General features: G+C 43.0%; 1 protein-coding gene across 4 annotated transcripts in view; it reads right to left on the bottom strand.

The window, feature by feature from the left end:
• Positions 1 to 12653, bottom strand: part of LOC120524854 (sodium channel protein type 8 subunit alpha) — a 331764-nt gene extending 319111 nt beyond the window's left edge. For all 4 annotated transcript variants that reach the window (XM_039746647.1, XM_039746649.1, XM_039746646.1 and 1 more), the window contains exon 1: positions 12525 to 12653. The gene's annotated coding sequence lies outside the window, so the exon portion shown is untranslated. The remainder of the gene's footprint in view (positions 1 to 12524) is intronic.
• Positions 12654 to 15879: the final 3226 nt, after the last annotated feature.

Genomic DNA, 15879 nt, shown 5'->3' with positions numbered 1-15879 from the left:
CTGGAGCCGGAAGCCACGCGAGACTACAGCTTATGCAAAGAGATTTGGAAAAACCCTGCATGGTTATGTCAGATACATTTCTTGCAGTAATTCGTGTTGCCATCAGGGGAAAAAAAAAGTAGTGTTTCTTCCCAATGAAGAAGCGTATCCGCGAGAATTAAAAGATTTGTTGTTTGGTGAAAGTGAAATCCCCCGCGAGACAAGAGCTTATGCAAAGAGAATTGGAAAAGTCCCGCCCACATCTAAAACATTTACAGCCACGCACACGGTTCAATCAGTTCTCATTTGTGTGAATGCTATTGTCAGACACAGTACGTGTAGAGAGAAAGAAACGATATTCACTCACGGGCAGTTATACGTTGTGCTGTCACGATGTAAGTCCAAACACGGAATCAAAATTCAATGCGATATTGACGAAAAGGTAAAAGTGAAAAGAAATCGAATATATGGACATAGGTGATAGGACAGAAGTGCGCCACGTGAGATGCAGATCACGTGGTAAGCCAGCAGCTGATCGAGCAAAGACGAGGTAAAAAAAAAACACAACTGTATGTTTTTCCAATTGTATCACCGTTTAAGAGGGGGTGTCGGAGGAGCGACCGCGCCTCCTTGGGGTGCATTCAGCCCTCCTCTCCACAACGCAAGAGGATGTGGTAGAGACGAGAAGTGGCTGGCTCGTAGCGTAGGCGGGGGGAAGGGGGGTGGGCGAGTGAAGCATGCGGGGGTGAAGCCCCCTAGTATACAAAAAAGTGTAAAAAGCACATCTCAAAAAAACTGAACATCCAATGCTTTTTTTGGTATTGTAAAATCAGCTTGATGATGGTTCCTCTTCAAAGACAGGTGGGCAACCAGGTCCCTTCCCATCAGCTCAACTTCAGCAGCTTAATGTTCTCATATTTGCTCTCATGTGTTTTATTTAGCCAAGATTGTTCATTCTTCATCACTGGCACTGTAAAAAAACAGAATCTCTCTCTCTCTCTCAACCTTGGCCAGAGACGTGATGGAGACTCTAGGGGGCAGCACTTTTGTTTTCTTCATGGCATCAGTTGCATGTCTTCAAGCACCAGCCAGGAGACCAAAATGGTATCTACGTTTTTTTTTTAAATGTCAATGTTCTAGAATTGTCAATGAGAAAGCCTTGAATGGGAAGCAATAGAATACACTTTGGAAAAGAGTGGAGACCATTCAGTCCATCTCCATCTGGCCCATTGGATCAGCTAATCATCTGATTTTTGCCTTTTTTTTACATGCATGTCGCCATCTTCTTTTCAAATTCATAACCTGGTAGTCTGTTCAATAACCCCACAACTTCTTTGTGTGAAGATGTGCTTTCTGCATTCTGCCTGGAATGTCCTTCTCCTGCGCCTCCACTATGTCTCCTCAGGGTTTGTGATTCACAATTAATGTGACGGAAGTTTTTCACCAACTTAGGCTCTGCCTTTTATCTCTTTGGTTCCATTAGCCTGTCAGTACACGGCATGTCCATCAGTCCAGTGAGGAGTGCGGTCACGTTTATCTGCCCAGCTTCGAGTGCTGCAGTGTCTTTCTTTGAAAGAGATGAGTAGAAATACACACAGAAATAAGCAGCAAAGTCGTGTGGTCTGTAAAGAGAGCTTCTGTGCATTGTCAGAATGGAGCGTCAACCTAAAGCCCTCAGGTCTGTGTGGTCTGCCTTGCATTTTTACAGTCATTAATGTTCCCTTTAACTTTATCTATTTAGAAGATAATCCAGATCTTTCAGATTTCTTTTGAAGCCTTCTCGACACTTGCTATCCCTCCGGTTTTTGGAGTATTCTGCAAATTCTACAGGCATTCTTAAGAATTGACATCATTGATATAAATTAGAAGGAGTGATAGTCTGAGAACAGACTCACGAGGGGCTGCACTGATGACCTCAATACACATGCTGGCCACTGATGTGTCGTATGTGGAATTTAGGAGGCCTGCATTCGAAAAGAGCAACAAAATGTACAGAAACTGCTGCCTTTACCTCATTAGAATTCACTACCGAGAGTAAGAAGACCGGAGAAAAGGAAAAACTGGAGAGCAGCAGGTAAAGAATGCTGTTATACTAAGCTTTCTTTAACATAGGTACTATATGTATGGCATATCTCTATCTATAATCTTCATTTGGATCTTGATCTTTGTTTGTCCACGAATAAATTAGAAGAAGAAGCACTAGATGGCAGTAGAGAGACAGCTAAAACATAGACATTGCATTAAGAATCTCCTCCAGGCTTATACTACTGAAGACTGCAGTACGCCAGTCACACCTCAAAACACAGACATTCAAACTAAACAAATTGTTGTGCTTTAAATTAACTAATGACATCTTCATTTAGATCTTGATATTTGTTTGTCTGCGAATTCCACGCATGCGTAGACCACCGTCCAGTTTAGTACGTTGTTGTTACTCATGGATGTCAACAATGTCGCCGGAATAACGAAAGGGGTGGTGGACAGTGTTACGCTGGTTAGCTCCTGAGGCCTGGTTAGAGAATGAGATTGCCGAAGATAAAAGGTACGTGCCTACGTAACATATGAATGAAAGAAAGACAGTGGGTAAGATGAATGACAACGTAACAGCACGTTCTGGAAATTATTATTGTTACGTTGTAGCTGGCGAGTGCTGCGCGTCTCACAGTTGTACCGTGGCTTGCTCACATGTCAGTGAAGTGATCCCTATTTATGCTTTAAAGAGCCTGGATACCTATGTGTCCCCCTTTTATAACCATTGCTCCGTGTATATTGCCTTACTCTTTGGATTGCCACAAAGCAACCTGTGAGATTGGAGAAAGGTTGAGAAGACATCGTGAAAGGAAACGATAGCGTCGTGAAAACGAGACGTACTGTGAACGGACAGAAACAGAAATGCTCCTACACCACCACATAATTACGATTCTGACAGTGATTCCAAGTAGGCCGTTCCTATCGAATCAATATCCAAGGGTTTTCTTTTGTAATTTTGTTTCCCTTATAAAAAATCATAATGCTGTGCGACGAAGGGCCCAGTTCACGACTGGCAGCCACGTTTAAACAGGGAGCCCTTCACAGACAACTTTAACACGTGCAACGTAGTTGGGCGCACATGGCTAGTCTATATATATAGTTTATATATACATATATCATATATATATATATACATACTGTATATATATTGTCACTCACGTGTGAGTAGGAGGCAGCTAAAGGGCTCGAGTACTTGTAATAAAACATCCGACCAGGGGGTGGCGGAGTGCGCCGACTGTCTTTCTCAGTTCCCTACAGACCTTTCCCGGGAAATCCTGTAAGATTCCGGCGCCTCAGAAGACATCACTTCCTGTGCCAGCCCCTTTGCTGACATCACTTCCGGCACTGAGGCCTTTGCTGATGTCACATCCGGTCCAGAAGACATCACTTCCAGTGCCGGGGCCTTTGATGACGTCACTTCCTATACGGGCCTTTAAAGCCTCCATCTTTGTCTCTTGTGATCAGTTCTGTTTTGGACTCTGTCTTGTTCAATAACTCTGTGAAAATTGACTACATTTGCAGCCAGGATACATTATACGGGCGGCTGGCCCAAACCTTTATGATGTCTGGTGTGATTCTTTGTGAAAATATATATATATATATATCTAGTATTTGTAAATATATATATGTAAAAATATATACTGTATATATACATTTATATATATATATATATATATATATATTCATTGCATTCGTAGTCTGAGTCCCGACCTGATTGTATCGATGGTTACCTACCAGGTAATGCTTGTGGTTGGTCTGCCTCAGACTACGAATGCTATGAATGTAGTTACTCCGGTCTTCAGGCTGTCAAATAAATGAACCGCACGCCGTGGCGCAGCGCAAAGGGACTTCGTCTCTCTGACTCTGATGTCCGATCCCCGTGACGGGTGCAATTGGAGTGTGTACGCCTGATGAGCCCAAATGAGGGCGAAACACGTGTCGCATACTCTTTGCATTATTTGACAGTAAAAAAGGGGAGGACTGGTGGCTCTGAGGCTGGGGATCGGCACTGGTAATCGGAAGGTTGCCGGTTCGAATCCTGTAAATGCCAAAAGGGACTCTGCTCTGTTGGGCCCTTGACCTGCAATTGCTGAGCGCTTTGAGTAGTTAGAAAAGCGCTATATAAATGCAAAGAATTATTATTATTAAAACTATGCAACATATATATGTATATATAGAAATTGTCTCATGCGACCACAGGGCAGGGGCAAAAATGATCACTAACCATCTTTTCTCTCTTCCCCTCAGACCAGACTACCATTCCAGAGACAGACCATAATGTCACCTCCAGTACAATCCCAAAGGTCCAAAGGCATTTGGAAACTGCTGTCCATTTGGACCACACACACTTAGAGGTAAGCTCTGTGATGGACAACTCTTTTGTGGCTGAGACTTTTTAGGATATTCTGTTTCCTTATTATAAAGAATCACTATATACAAACCACTGTGCCACTGTAACAGAACAAGATGCAGAGGACAGAAAGGTATGGAAGAAGATGGTCTGCTGTGGTGACCCCTAACAGGAGCAGCCAAAAGAAGAACACTATATATAAACCAAAACCGTAGCATTTTCTAAGCCTGCTTAATCCCGGGCAGCCTATCTGAGCAAGCATATGACTCAAGGCAGGAACAACACCTGGACAGCTCACCAGTCCATCACAGGGTGAATACACACAGGCCAGTTTAGTGTTGACAGACCACCCACCTCACCTCCCTATCTTTGGACAATGGGAGGGAGCCAGGGCACCCACAGGAAACCCAGTAAGAACCGGGGAGAACATGCAAACTCCATATAGGGAGGACTCGAGACATCAACCGTGGTCTCTATCGTGCAAGTCAGCAGCACTACCGGTGGTCCACCATGGCACTCTTTATATATAAATATGAAAAGCATTTCTTATAAGTAGATATTAAAGATAGTATGTGTTGTATATGAAATGCACTCACAGTGTGGAAGGAAAATATAAATATGTAGATAGATAAATAGCTGTGAAAGGCAAAATATGACAGACAGATGTGGACGGTGCTACATGATAGATAGATAGATAGATAGATAGATAGATAGATAGATAGATAGATAGATAGATAGATAGATAGATAGATGTGAAAGGCACTATATGATAGATAGATAGATAGATAGATAGATAGATGTGAAAGGCACTACAGTATATGATACATCTAAATGATATATATTTATTATGTATAGATATTAAAGGTACTATATTATACATGAAAGGCACTATATAAGTGCATTTACAGTTTGGTAGAATGGGTATGTACAGTATGTGTGTAGATAGACTGAATGACAAATGATGTGAAAAGTACTATATTATAGATAGATTTGAAAGGTTACAGCCCAATTGATAGTTAACTAAACTGCATATATACTGTATATATATATACTATATGAAAGGCATTTATTATGGATTTTAAAGGTATTTTGTTAAATACAGTATATATTAATACAGGCAGGAACTATATTAACCCTGTAAAGTGGATATACAACATGGGTGAATGGAATAAAGAGATGGAATGTTTCTGTCATCAGAATGGACAGCCGGCCAGTTGTTTGGGGTCTTCAAGACTGTGACCATGTATGTAGGTATGTAGCCAGACAGAATTAAAATGTACTTTTAAGTTTTATGAAAAAATCTGTATTAAAGACAGCTAAACAGACAGATTTGAAAAATTATATTTAGATAGATAGATAGATAGATGTGACAGGCACTACATAATGTTAGATGAAAAGATCAAAATGAAAGGCACTATAGATGTGAAAGGCATGATTGATAGATGTGAAAGGCACTATATAATGGATATATGCAGAGATCAATATGAAAGGCACTATATACGTGAAAGGCACAATAAAATAGATAGATGTGAAAGGTGCTATTTAATAGATCATAAATGAGCTACATAAAACACATTAATTCATAATCAAAGAAAACACATTGTTGAATTTAACTTGTGAAAACAAAATCTGCCAGATGAAGATGTGTCCATAGCACTTTTACTGGGATATGAATTATGGCCCAAACATCGGTCAACACATTTCTGCCCCCATTCTTCATAAACTATGGCCGTGTGGACACTTGCAGTCTTCTTCCCGTGTGTCAGTAAAGTCCGGCGCCATATGCAGTTCACCTGTCTGCAGTGTATGCAGCGCCTTTAGCCACCAAGTACGATTACAGTCACGGTGCGCTGAATCTTTGTGATTAAATGTTTTTCTTATCTGTAGATGTAAAGATGGATTATTTTCGGTAACGCACAGTTAGCATTCCATTTCTCGTTTAGAAGCAACTTTGTAACGAACCAGTGTCAATTCTGAAAATCTAAAGTACGTATTTAGTTGTTATTTTATTAGGATGATGCGTAGTGGTGAAGACTTTCGACTCTGCTACCAACCCTGTGTGACCCTGAGCACATCACTTCACCTGCGTGTGCTCTAAGAGGACAATCAAAAGAAACGTAACCAAATGTATGTAAGTCGCCTTGGAAAATGGCGTCAGTCGCATAATTGTTCATAATAGTAAGTAACTGTTTAGAATATTGTATAATGTTCGCAGGGCATGTTGGCTGAGTAAATTCTTCACATAACGTCGATAATGTTTCAATAGTGCTTTTTTCAATATCGGGTGACGATAAACGAATGCCGAACGATTGCACGTCCAGCTCTTAATTGTCGTACGGGTGCCCCGCTAATTGCAGCTCAGGCCTCCGAAACAGTACAAGGCGGGAGTGGGGTTAGGGTGGAGGCTTCTTATTTCTTATCACGGGATATCCCAGGATGCTGGAAAGCCTTCCGATCCTCAGTGCTTAAGAAGTCGTATTCTGGACTCGCACGTTGAACACACAGCGCGCATCCACCATTCCCGTTTAATAAAAGAACCATGAAGCATCGGCCGTGTCTTCTGCCGGACCCTCGCCCATCCGATTCAACGCTGACCGCTGAGCCAAAGCCCAGCGTTCTTTCCGATCACAGCGCCAGTTCAGACCTTGCCGGCTCTCCAAAACCGAGATCCCTCCGCTGCGCCGCCGCAACACAGACAATGACGAGAAAGGTCACCTGCAGTAGGCGCATCCGGAAAGACCGGCAAAAAAAGGACTTTTCAGGAATCCACTCCGAACCCAAAGGCGAGTTGCGCTGCCAGTGGGCTGTCGCCGCCTAGCGGCACGGCGAGCTACACCAACTATGCCAAAATTATAAGGATGCGCCTCGGACACCCGGCCATGAGTGGTCTGGGACAGGCGACAGGCTCAGTGAGACACGCACGAGGCCCAGCAGACGTCTGATGCGACAACCACACAAGCAGGTCCGCGGAACATTAAACGAGGCACACAGAACACAACTGCTAAACTGCCATTTTTTGTCAGAATACATACCCGACATACACATATCTGCTCCGGTCCAATAAACGTTTTCACATCTATGTTCACTCTGCGCAGGCTTGAAAATATGTAACTATCCTGCAGACTCCACCAAAATATCTGTGCGCTAAGGTTGGAAGGCACTTTTTAAAAGAAGAAACAATCGGTGCAGCATCACCGCGCCCAAGCCGACCGTTAGCAGTTCCGTCTGGCACCGACGATGCTGAAGGTAAGAAGCGATGAGAGCGGATCAGAGCAGAAAAAGAAGGCGCCATCCAGAAATACCAGCAGCGCAGGCCATGCGACAGAGGGGGCCAAGATTATTCATATTTTACCTATTCATCCATTTCAAACACGCTTATTCCGACTTCAAAAAACGTCCAAAAAAATCCGTGCCTGGCACGCAGATGTAAGAGGAGGCGACCAGATGAGAGGGGGTGGGGGTGGGGGGCGCATTAGCCACTAAGTGCTTCTGTGCGACCCCTGCCTGTCAATGGCTATCGACATTCATTAAGCTCGGGCAGCTTCCGATACGCATTTATTAGTTATGCACAGCGCATCTTAGATAGATAGATAGATAGATAGATAGATAGATAGATAGATAGACAGAAAGGCACTATAGATAGATAGATAGATAGATAGATAGATAGATAGATAGATAGATAGATAGATAGATAGAAGGCACTATATGATGAAAAGATAGATATGAAAGGCACTATATGATAGATAGATAGATAGATAGATAGATAGATAGATAGATAGATAGATAGATAGATAGATAGATAAAAGGCACTATATGATGAAAAGAAAGATATGAAAGGCACTATATGATAGATAGATAGATAGATAGATAGATAGATAGATAGATAGATAGATAGATAGAAAGGCACTATATAATAGATAGATAGATAGATAGATAGATAGATAGATAGATAGATAGAAGGCACTATATGATGAAAAGAAAGATATGAAAGGCACTATATGATAGATAGATAGATAGATAGATAGATAGATAGATAGATAGATAGAAAGGCACTATATATTATATTGATAGATAGATAGATAGATAGATAGATAGATAGATAGATAGATAGATAGATAGATAGATGGCACTAAATGAGGAAAAGATAGATATGAAAGGCACTATATAATAGATAGATAGATAGATAGATAGATAGATAGATAGATAGATAGATAGATAGATAGATAGATAGATAGATAGATAGATAGATTGAAAGGCACTATATAATAGATAGATAGATAGATAGATAGATAGATAGATAGATAGATAGATAGATAGATAGATAGATAGATAGAAGGCACTATATGATGAAAAGAAAGATATGAAAGGCACTATATGATAGATAGATAGATAGATAGATAGATAGATAGATAGATAGATAGATAGAAGGCACTATATGATGAAAAGAAAGATATGAAAGGCACTATATGATAGATAGATAGATAGATAGATAGATAAATAGATAGATAGATAGATAGATAGATAGATAGATAGATAGAGAGATAGATAGAGAGATAGATAGATAGGAAAGGCACTATATAATAGATAGATAGATAGATAGATAGATAGATAGATAGATAGATAGATAGATAGATAGATAGATAGATATCTGCAGTGATAGGCACACTGTGCTGGAAAACTGGCACCATCCTTCAGATGAGATGTAAAACTGAGGTCTACACTCTCTGTTGTCATACAAGATGCCAGGACATATTTTGAAAAGAGTAAGGTGTACCTTGTTGCCTTTGTTAATGTGCCCACCATAATCATATCCATTCTGAGACACCCCCCCATCATCCCCTGACCTTTATTATAAGTGTCTCTCTCATCCCTACACACCTAATAGCTGATGTGTGCTGAGCATATTGATGTAAGAACGGCTTTCATCACATCATACAGGTGGATTCTGCACTTTGGCAGTAACAGAACTGGTTCCCCTCTATGTGGAGTGTTATACAAATGTGGTAGATAGATAGATGTGAAAGGCACTATATAATAGATAGATAGATATGAAAGGCACTATACAATGATAGATAGATAGATAGATAGATAGATAGATAGATAGATAGATAGATAGATAGATAGATAGATAGATGTGAAAGGCACTATATAACACAAAGATAGATCATACTTTATCATTGTAAATAAGCCTGGTAGTTCACTTTTAGAAACACTAACCATTTCTATTTTTCTATTTTTTAGAAGACCAAATACATGTGTTTTATGAGTATTACAGACCTCTAACTCAATTCACTTTAAAGATCTGAAGCTTAAATATCTGATCAAAACGACTTCTAAACATACAGTACACTGTGAAAAGAATACAAATGTACATGTCGACCAGCCTATAGGGATAATAATAGTGCCAAAGTACAACCCGAAAAATGTGTAAAAACTGAAATCAAAATGGAATATTTCAATGATTCCAGAATTAACAGACTGGTGTGAAAGGTGCTATATAATAAAAACGGAACCATGTAAACAACACATATCCACTAGAGTACAAATACAATCAAGAGAAATGGAGCGCCCAATTATCAGGAGTTTAGTCTTGAAACTCTGAGGTTCAAATCCTGCCACTGAAGCTGTGTGACCCTGAGCAGGTGACTTCACTTGCCTGTACTCCAACTGGAAAAACAAAAGTAATTAAACCAAATGTATCCCAAACGTTGTAAATCACCTAAGAATAAGATGTCACAATTTAAACAGTTCGGATACTTTTGATGGTGTGTTCTGTGATACTCAACATGCATAACGCAGATTCGTTTCCAAACTGGCCAACACTCGCCTCTTTAATAGACGCAGCATACAGTCGTCTTTTCACGACTCTTTGTTATTTGCAATTGCTGGGTTGCCGGGGCCTATTCAAGTAACATCAGGAGAGAGGCAGAAGTCAGCAGAGGAACGTCCGTCAGTCCATTGCAGGAAATATCCACAGAGGATCAATGAAGCCGCCGATTAACTGAACATAAAAAATCTCCCCAGTGTATATGGGAACCGTAATAACCGTGAGAGAAATGACGTGAAAACGAGACAAGCGTGAACACTTCCACACAGATCGCGATATCCATTGGAATTAAAATGAAGGAGCCACGCAGTGGAACGCCAACGAATACTTTACTTTACTAGACTGGATTTTCTTCACAACCGGAGGATTTAAAGCCATCCAAAGTATGCGTTGTATTGACACTCAACGACAAAAAAAACACAGCCCGACACGCGTCCAATGATCCTAAATGGTCGTTTTACATTGTCGTTGAGCACAGTCCTGAACCGAATCTAACTGATGTCCATGAGGGTGGACGAGGAGCATCGGCTCGCTCCGTTCCCGTTCTACGTTAAAGAAAAGCCAAACGTTGCCCAGTCTGCGGCGCCGAAGCTGAGAGCTAAAGGGTTTGCCAGGAGCTGTCCATTCAGCACCCGCAGAAACTGCTCAAGCCACTTCAGACCGTAAAGCCCCTACAGTTCTGTACATTTATGATGAAAGTCACATTTGGAAGAACAGAAAAAAAAAAAAAAAAAAACTCGAACAATGACGACCCCGAACGTTTGAAACCAAACAAGTGCACACGCTTTCTGCTCCATTACATGTGCATGGACCCGACCAGCACAACAAAGCTACCTCCCTCTCGCTGCCTCCCTCCGATACACACCCATTTCACACATCGTGTGGCTCACTATGCCCATTGATTCAATCCACAGCGCCTAATCATTACATAAGAGCGGTGCACACAATGCAGTTACAAATGAGGGACTGGATAACCCGAGCCCAACACGGTACACCATTTTCTACTTTATTACAGCAGCAGGGCAGTCCCGTTACACCGAGTTTCATTCATGGAATAACTGGCGGCCCGTATAGAATTCGCTCAGAATATTAAAACCTCTGACTAGATACCAAACCAACACAGCATGATAATGAATGGTAAGGCGCCCAGAGATCAACATTCGTGTGCTCTGAAGTCGCCATGCAGGCACCCCCTGTGATGAAATACAGCACCTTTATGGCATACCGTGCGAACAGTATGGCTTCTTTTGGGGTACGCGTTTGCAGAAGAGCCGCGGCCCTCTTAGTACACATTTTATTAATAAAGTAGAAAAACGAAGCATTTATAACTTTGCATATCCGTCCGGGGGGGAAACGCAGTTAAGTTGTTTTCTTCGTTTGTTGTGAATCGATACTTGCACGCGAGCGTGCGGGCCGAAGGCTGCATGTCTGAAAAATACTGCAGTGCTCGGTTCTCCGGTTATGTTAAACGTCCAGCACACGGCACAGAAAAAAAAAACACACACACACACACGCAAGTGAGCTTTTGAAGGGAGCCACTAGGCACAAATCCCCCCTATAAAAAAGGAAGAAGCCATACAGGGTGGGATTATGTGCGCAGGATGCGTGGAAGCCCCCGATTCTTGACAGTTTTCACAGAATTCAGCGCACCACACCCGACACATCTACGTTGTCCTAAACACCGGCATGTATGACACCATACCCCAGGCACACTAACATCTCCCATTTTTTCATTTCCAGATTGCAAGTTCTTTTAAAAACAGACTGTACACACCGAGGGACGGTGTCTATTATTCACATTTGCCATTTCGTTAATAAAACTTAACGAGTATATTGGCGGAGAACGAAATCTGCGCTAAAACAAGTAAAGTCATACAAAGGCCAATTTGACGATTTTACCAATTCGTCCGTTTTCTTTTTCATCTTTTTTTTTTGGTGCAGGCGAACACAAAATTACATTTTATTTCAATCCGTTTTGGAAAATCCAGGTGTACCCCCCACCTCCTCACCCCCTTTCAATCCCCCCTCCTCGCTCCCCCCTTCGCTCCCCACCACCAAAGGAATTCACAAATCCATATTTACATTTCAAAAGATGTCGATTTGATATAAGGCGCCGTCCCCCCAAATGAAATGGCCACTGTATTTCAATATGGGGGGTACGGAGGGTCTCCGCAGCTCGGGAGATGCTCTGGCACGCAGCCGATTCTCGGATGCAGGCAGCGATGCTCCGCTGGAAAATTGCTCTGCGGCACTGCGATTCTGCCGATACTCGGACGGCAAAGAGCGCGCATCGCGACCAAGAAGCCCGTCGCTCCAGAAAAGCAGAGGTCTACTTACTTTTTAAGCGTTAACACAAATCCCGAAAGGCGTAACTGGACTGCAGATGTTCAAAAGCTGCAGGAGAAACTGCGGTTGTCGCCATATTGGTGCTGCTTCCTCAGCTTCCCAATCCGTGCGGTTACCCTGCATAATTGATGACTCTCAGCAGAAAGTTAGGGAGCGTCTGGCAAGTGCAGCCTTCGGCGGAGGAGCTTAGGGAGCGTCTGCCGTGAGCGCAGCACCAATTACGTTAACTGAACTGCACATCAAACACACAACAGCGCGAGGGGTTTACACGGAGGGCGAATTACGCAGAGGCACAGTTAACTGCACCTTCCGTGGGGGACACCATCCCCATGAGCCCTGGCAGGGGCCTGGACAGGCAATCTCCTGTTATTTATAGAGACCAGGCCACGCTGCCCTTTGTGTACCTAGAGCTGTGCCATTCCCTGGTTTAGTAAGCAGTGAAATAAAGCAGCAGAGTGAGGTATGGGCCAGGGTGTGTAATAAACAGGAGGAAGACCTGAAGATATACAAGAAGAAGAGGGCGAGGCTGTCACCTGTCGGCATGGAAATGACAACCGTATCAGTCTAGAAATGTCAATCAATCAAACCATCTTTACTTTATATAGCGCCCCAAACAGCCAAAGAATTCACAGAATAAGCCAAAACACAATTTCCCTTCAGACTGACAAACTCATGAGAAGAATAAAAGGGTAAAAGGAAACGTAAAAAGAAGCACAGCCGCGGCAACTCCAGGAGAAGAGAAAACAGTGGGCAGTGGAAAAAGAAGGCAAAGGGAACAAAAGCAAAGTCGATCAGATCGCAAAGTTGAGGGTCAACGAACATGGCTTCAGTATTCAGGCATCTTCACTGCTCAGTCATTTCCGGCTTCACTCCCCTGGTGGGTCTCTCTGTCACTTGCTACTTGCTGGAGTGGTCGGGGACAGACGCCAGTGTCCAGATCTCCCTCAGCTTACAACATCTTCAAGAAAATGGTGTGACTGTGGGGAGGCTCCAATTCCAATGTGCTTTTAGGTACTACTGCATAATCAGCACGATCTATTGATTATAGAGTCCCTTTCATATACATTTATTTATTATATAATGCCTTTCTTAGTATCTATCTTATAGTCCCTTTGCTATTTATCTGTCTGTAATCTAGTGTCATTCAGATCTGTCGATTGTGAGAAATATAGAAAAATGACACCTTTTATTGGCTAACTAAAAAGATTACAACAGGCAAGCTTTCAAGGCAACTCAGGCTCCTTCTTCAGGCGAGATGTAATTCTGAGATCATTCAATTGTGCATCTGTCTGGGTACCTAGTTATCTGGAATATAGTCAGTCGGCCATTTTCTATTCTACTTTGTCCTGTACAGGGTCGCAGGGGGCGCAGAAGCCTATCCCCGCTAGCATGAGGAGGAAGGCAGGAAAAACCCTGGACAAGGCGCCAATCCATCACAGGTGAACACACAGACCCACCACAGCCACACACTACAGCCAATTCAGTATCACCAATCCACCTAACCTCCATGTCTTTGGACTGTGGGAAGAAATGTGAAGTTCCTGGAGGAAACCCACACAGACAAGGGGAGGACATGCAAACTCCATATACAGTAGGGAGAAGCCAGGCTGTAAACAAGATGGGAGCGCTACCACTGCACCACCATGCCAATCTATAATATAGTGATTTTAATACTTATATACTGTAGGTAACTATTATATAGTATATTTCATAATCTCTGTCTATAACAGAGTTCATTTCCTTTCTATGTAGCTATCAATTATGTAGTGACTTTTATATTTTTCTATCTGTTTATTACATTGCGCCTTTGACAGCTATCATATGGAGCTTTTAATATCTATCAATGTATTATATAGTGCCTTTCCTATCTATCTATCTATCTATCTATCTATCTATCTATCTATTATATAGTGCCGTTCACATCTATCTATCTATCTATCTATCTATCTATCTATCTATCTATCTATCTATCTATCTATCTATCTATTATATAGTGCCTTTCCTATCTATCTATTTATCTATCTATTATATAGTGCCTTTCCTATCTATCTATTGTGGTCCCCGGCCGGGCTCCCAGGAGGACGAGAGGAGGGCTTGTGCCTCCACCAGACCGTGAGGGGGCGTCTGTCCTGGTTATGTTGGGGGCCTCGGGTACAGGGCTTGGAAGCCCAGCTCTGTAGGGACCCGTGGCCACCGGCAGGCGCCGCCCAGGTGCCTGAGGAACCCTGGAGCCCAGCACTTCCGCCACACCAGGAAGTGCTGGGGGGAAGACGACCGGGGACACCCGGACGGCTTCCGGGTGCGCAGCCAGCACTTCCGCCACACTGGGGTGTGGCTAGGACTGATTGCCGGGAAGCAGCTGGAGCCTATCCGGGTTCCCATAAAAGGGGCCGCCTCCCTCCAGTCAAGGCGGAAGTTGGGTGGAAGAAGGATGGAGCTGGAGAGAGGACTGGAGGCGGCCAGAAAGGCATTGTTTGACTGTAAGGCCTGGACTTGGGGGATCGGTGCTAGAGGCACTGGGGATTGGAGTGCACGGTAAATTTGTATATAATGTAAATAAACAGTGTGTTGGGTGAACTATGTTGTCCGTCTGTCTGTGTCCAGGCCAGCGCCCAGTCCACACTATCTATCTATCTATCATATAGTGCCTTTTCTATCTATCTATCTATCTATCTATCTATCTATCTATCTATCTATCTATCTATCTATCTATCTATCTATCTATCATATAGTGCCTTTCACTCATATCTATCTATCCGTTCAACCACAGGGTGGCAGCCAGTATCCAACCCTGGTGGGATGCCAGTCCAGCACATGGCACACTTGTCATTATTAGTTTGACTTGCCTCTTCATCCTGATCTGCCTGTCTTTTGATGTAGGACTGACTGGCAGGAAGTGCCAACGTACAAACGAGGAGGACATGAAAACTCTTGTCATAATGGCTGGTGTGGGGTTTGAGCTCAGTTCCCAGGAGCCGTGTGGTTACAGCCTTAACCGACATGCTGATATTCTGTCTGCCTGAGTTTCCAAAGCTTACAGACATTGTATGACGTTCTCCATGCCCGCTCCCTGGCTGTCTGGACTGCTGAAGTGGCTCAGCAGTGGGTCTTGAACCCGTGTCCTTGTGCTGTATGCAGAAGTTCAGCTCCTGAGCCACTGAGAGTACAACAATGGAAGCTGGGCAGTGCTGGAAATGTGCAGCGGCTTTTCATCAAGCAGGCAGTGACAGGCTGCAGAACAGGAGTTGGTGACGTCCCTGGCCAACTGACTGCCTGAGGGTGACATGAGACGCACCTCTCTACAAACTAATCAGAGAAGACGGACAGACCGACTGCTTCTCTGTTT

The sequence above is a fragment of the Polypterus senegalus genome, chromosome 3, assembly GCF_016835505.1.
Source record: "Polypterus senegalus isolate Bchr_013 chromosome 3, ASM1683550v1, whole genome shotgun sequence".
NCBI classification, from domain to species: Eukaryota; Metazoa; Chordata; class Cladistia; order Polypteriformes; family Polypteridae; genus Polypterus; species Polypterus senegalus.
Note: the sequence above shows the minus strand (reverse complement) of the source record. Positions and strands in the feature narration are given on the sequence as shown.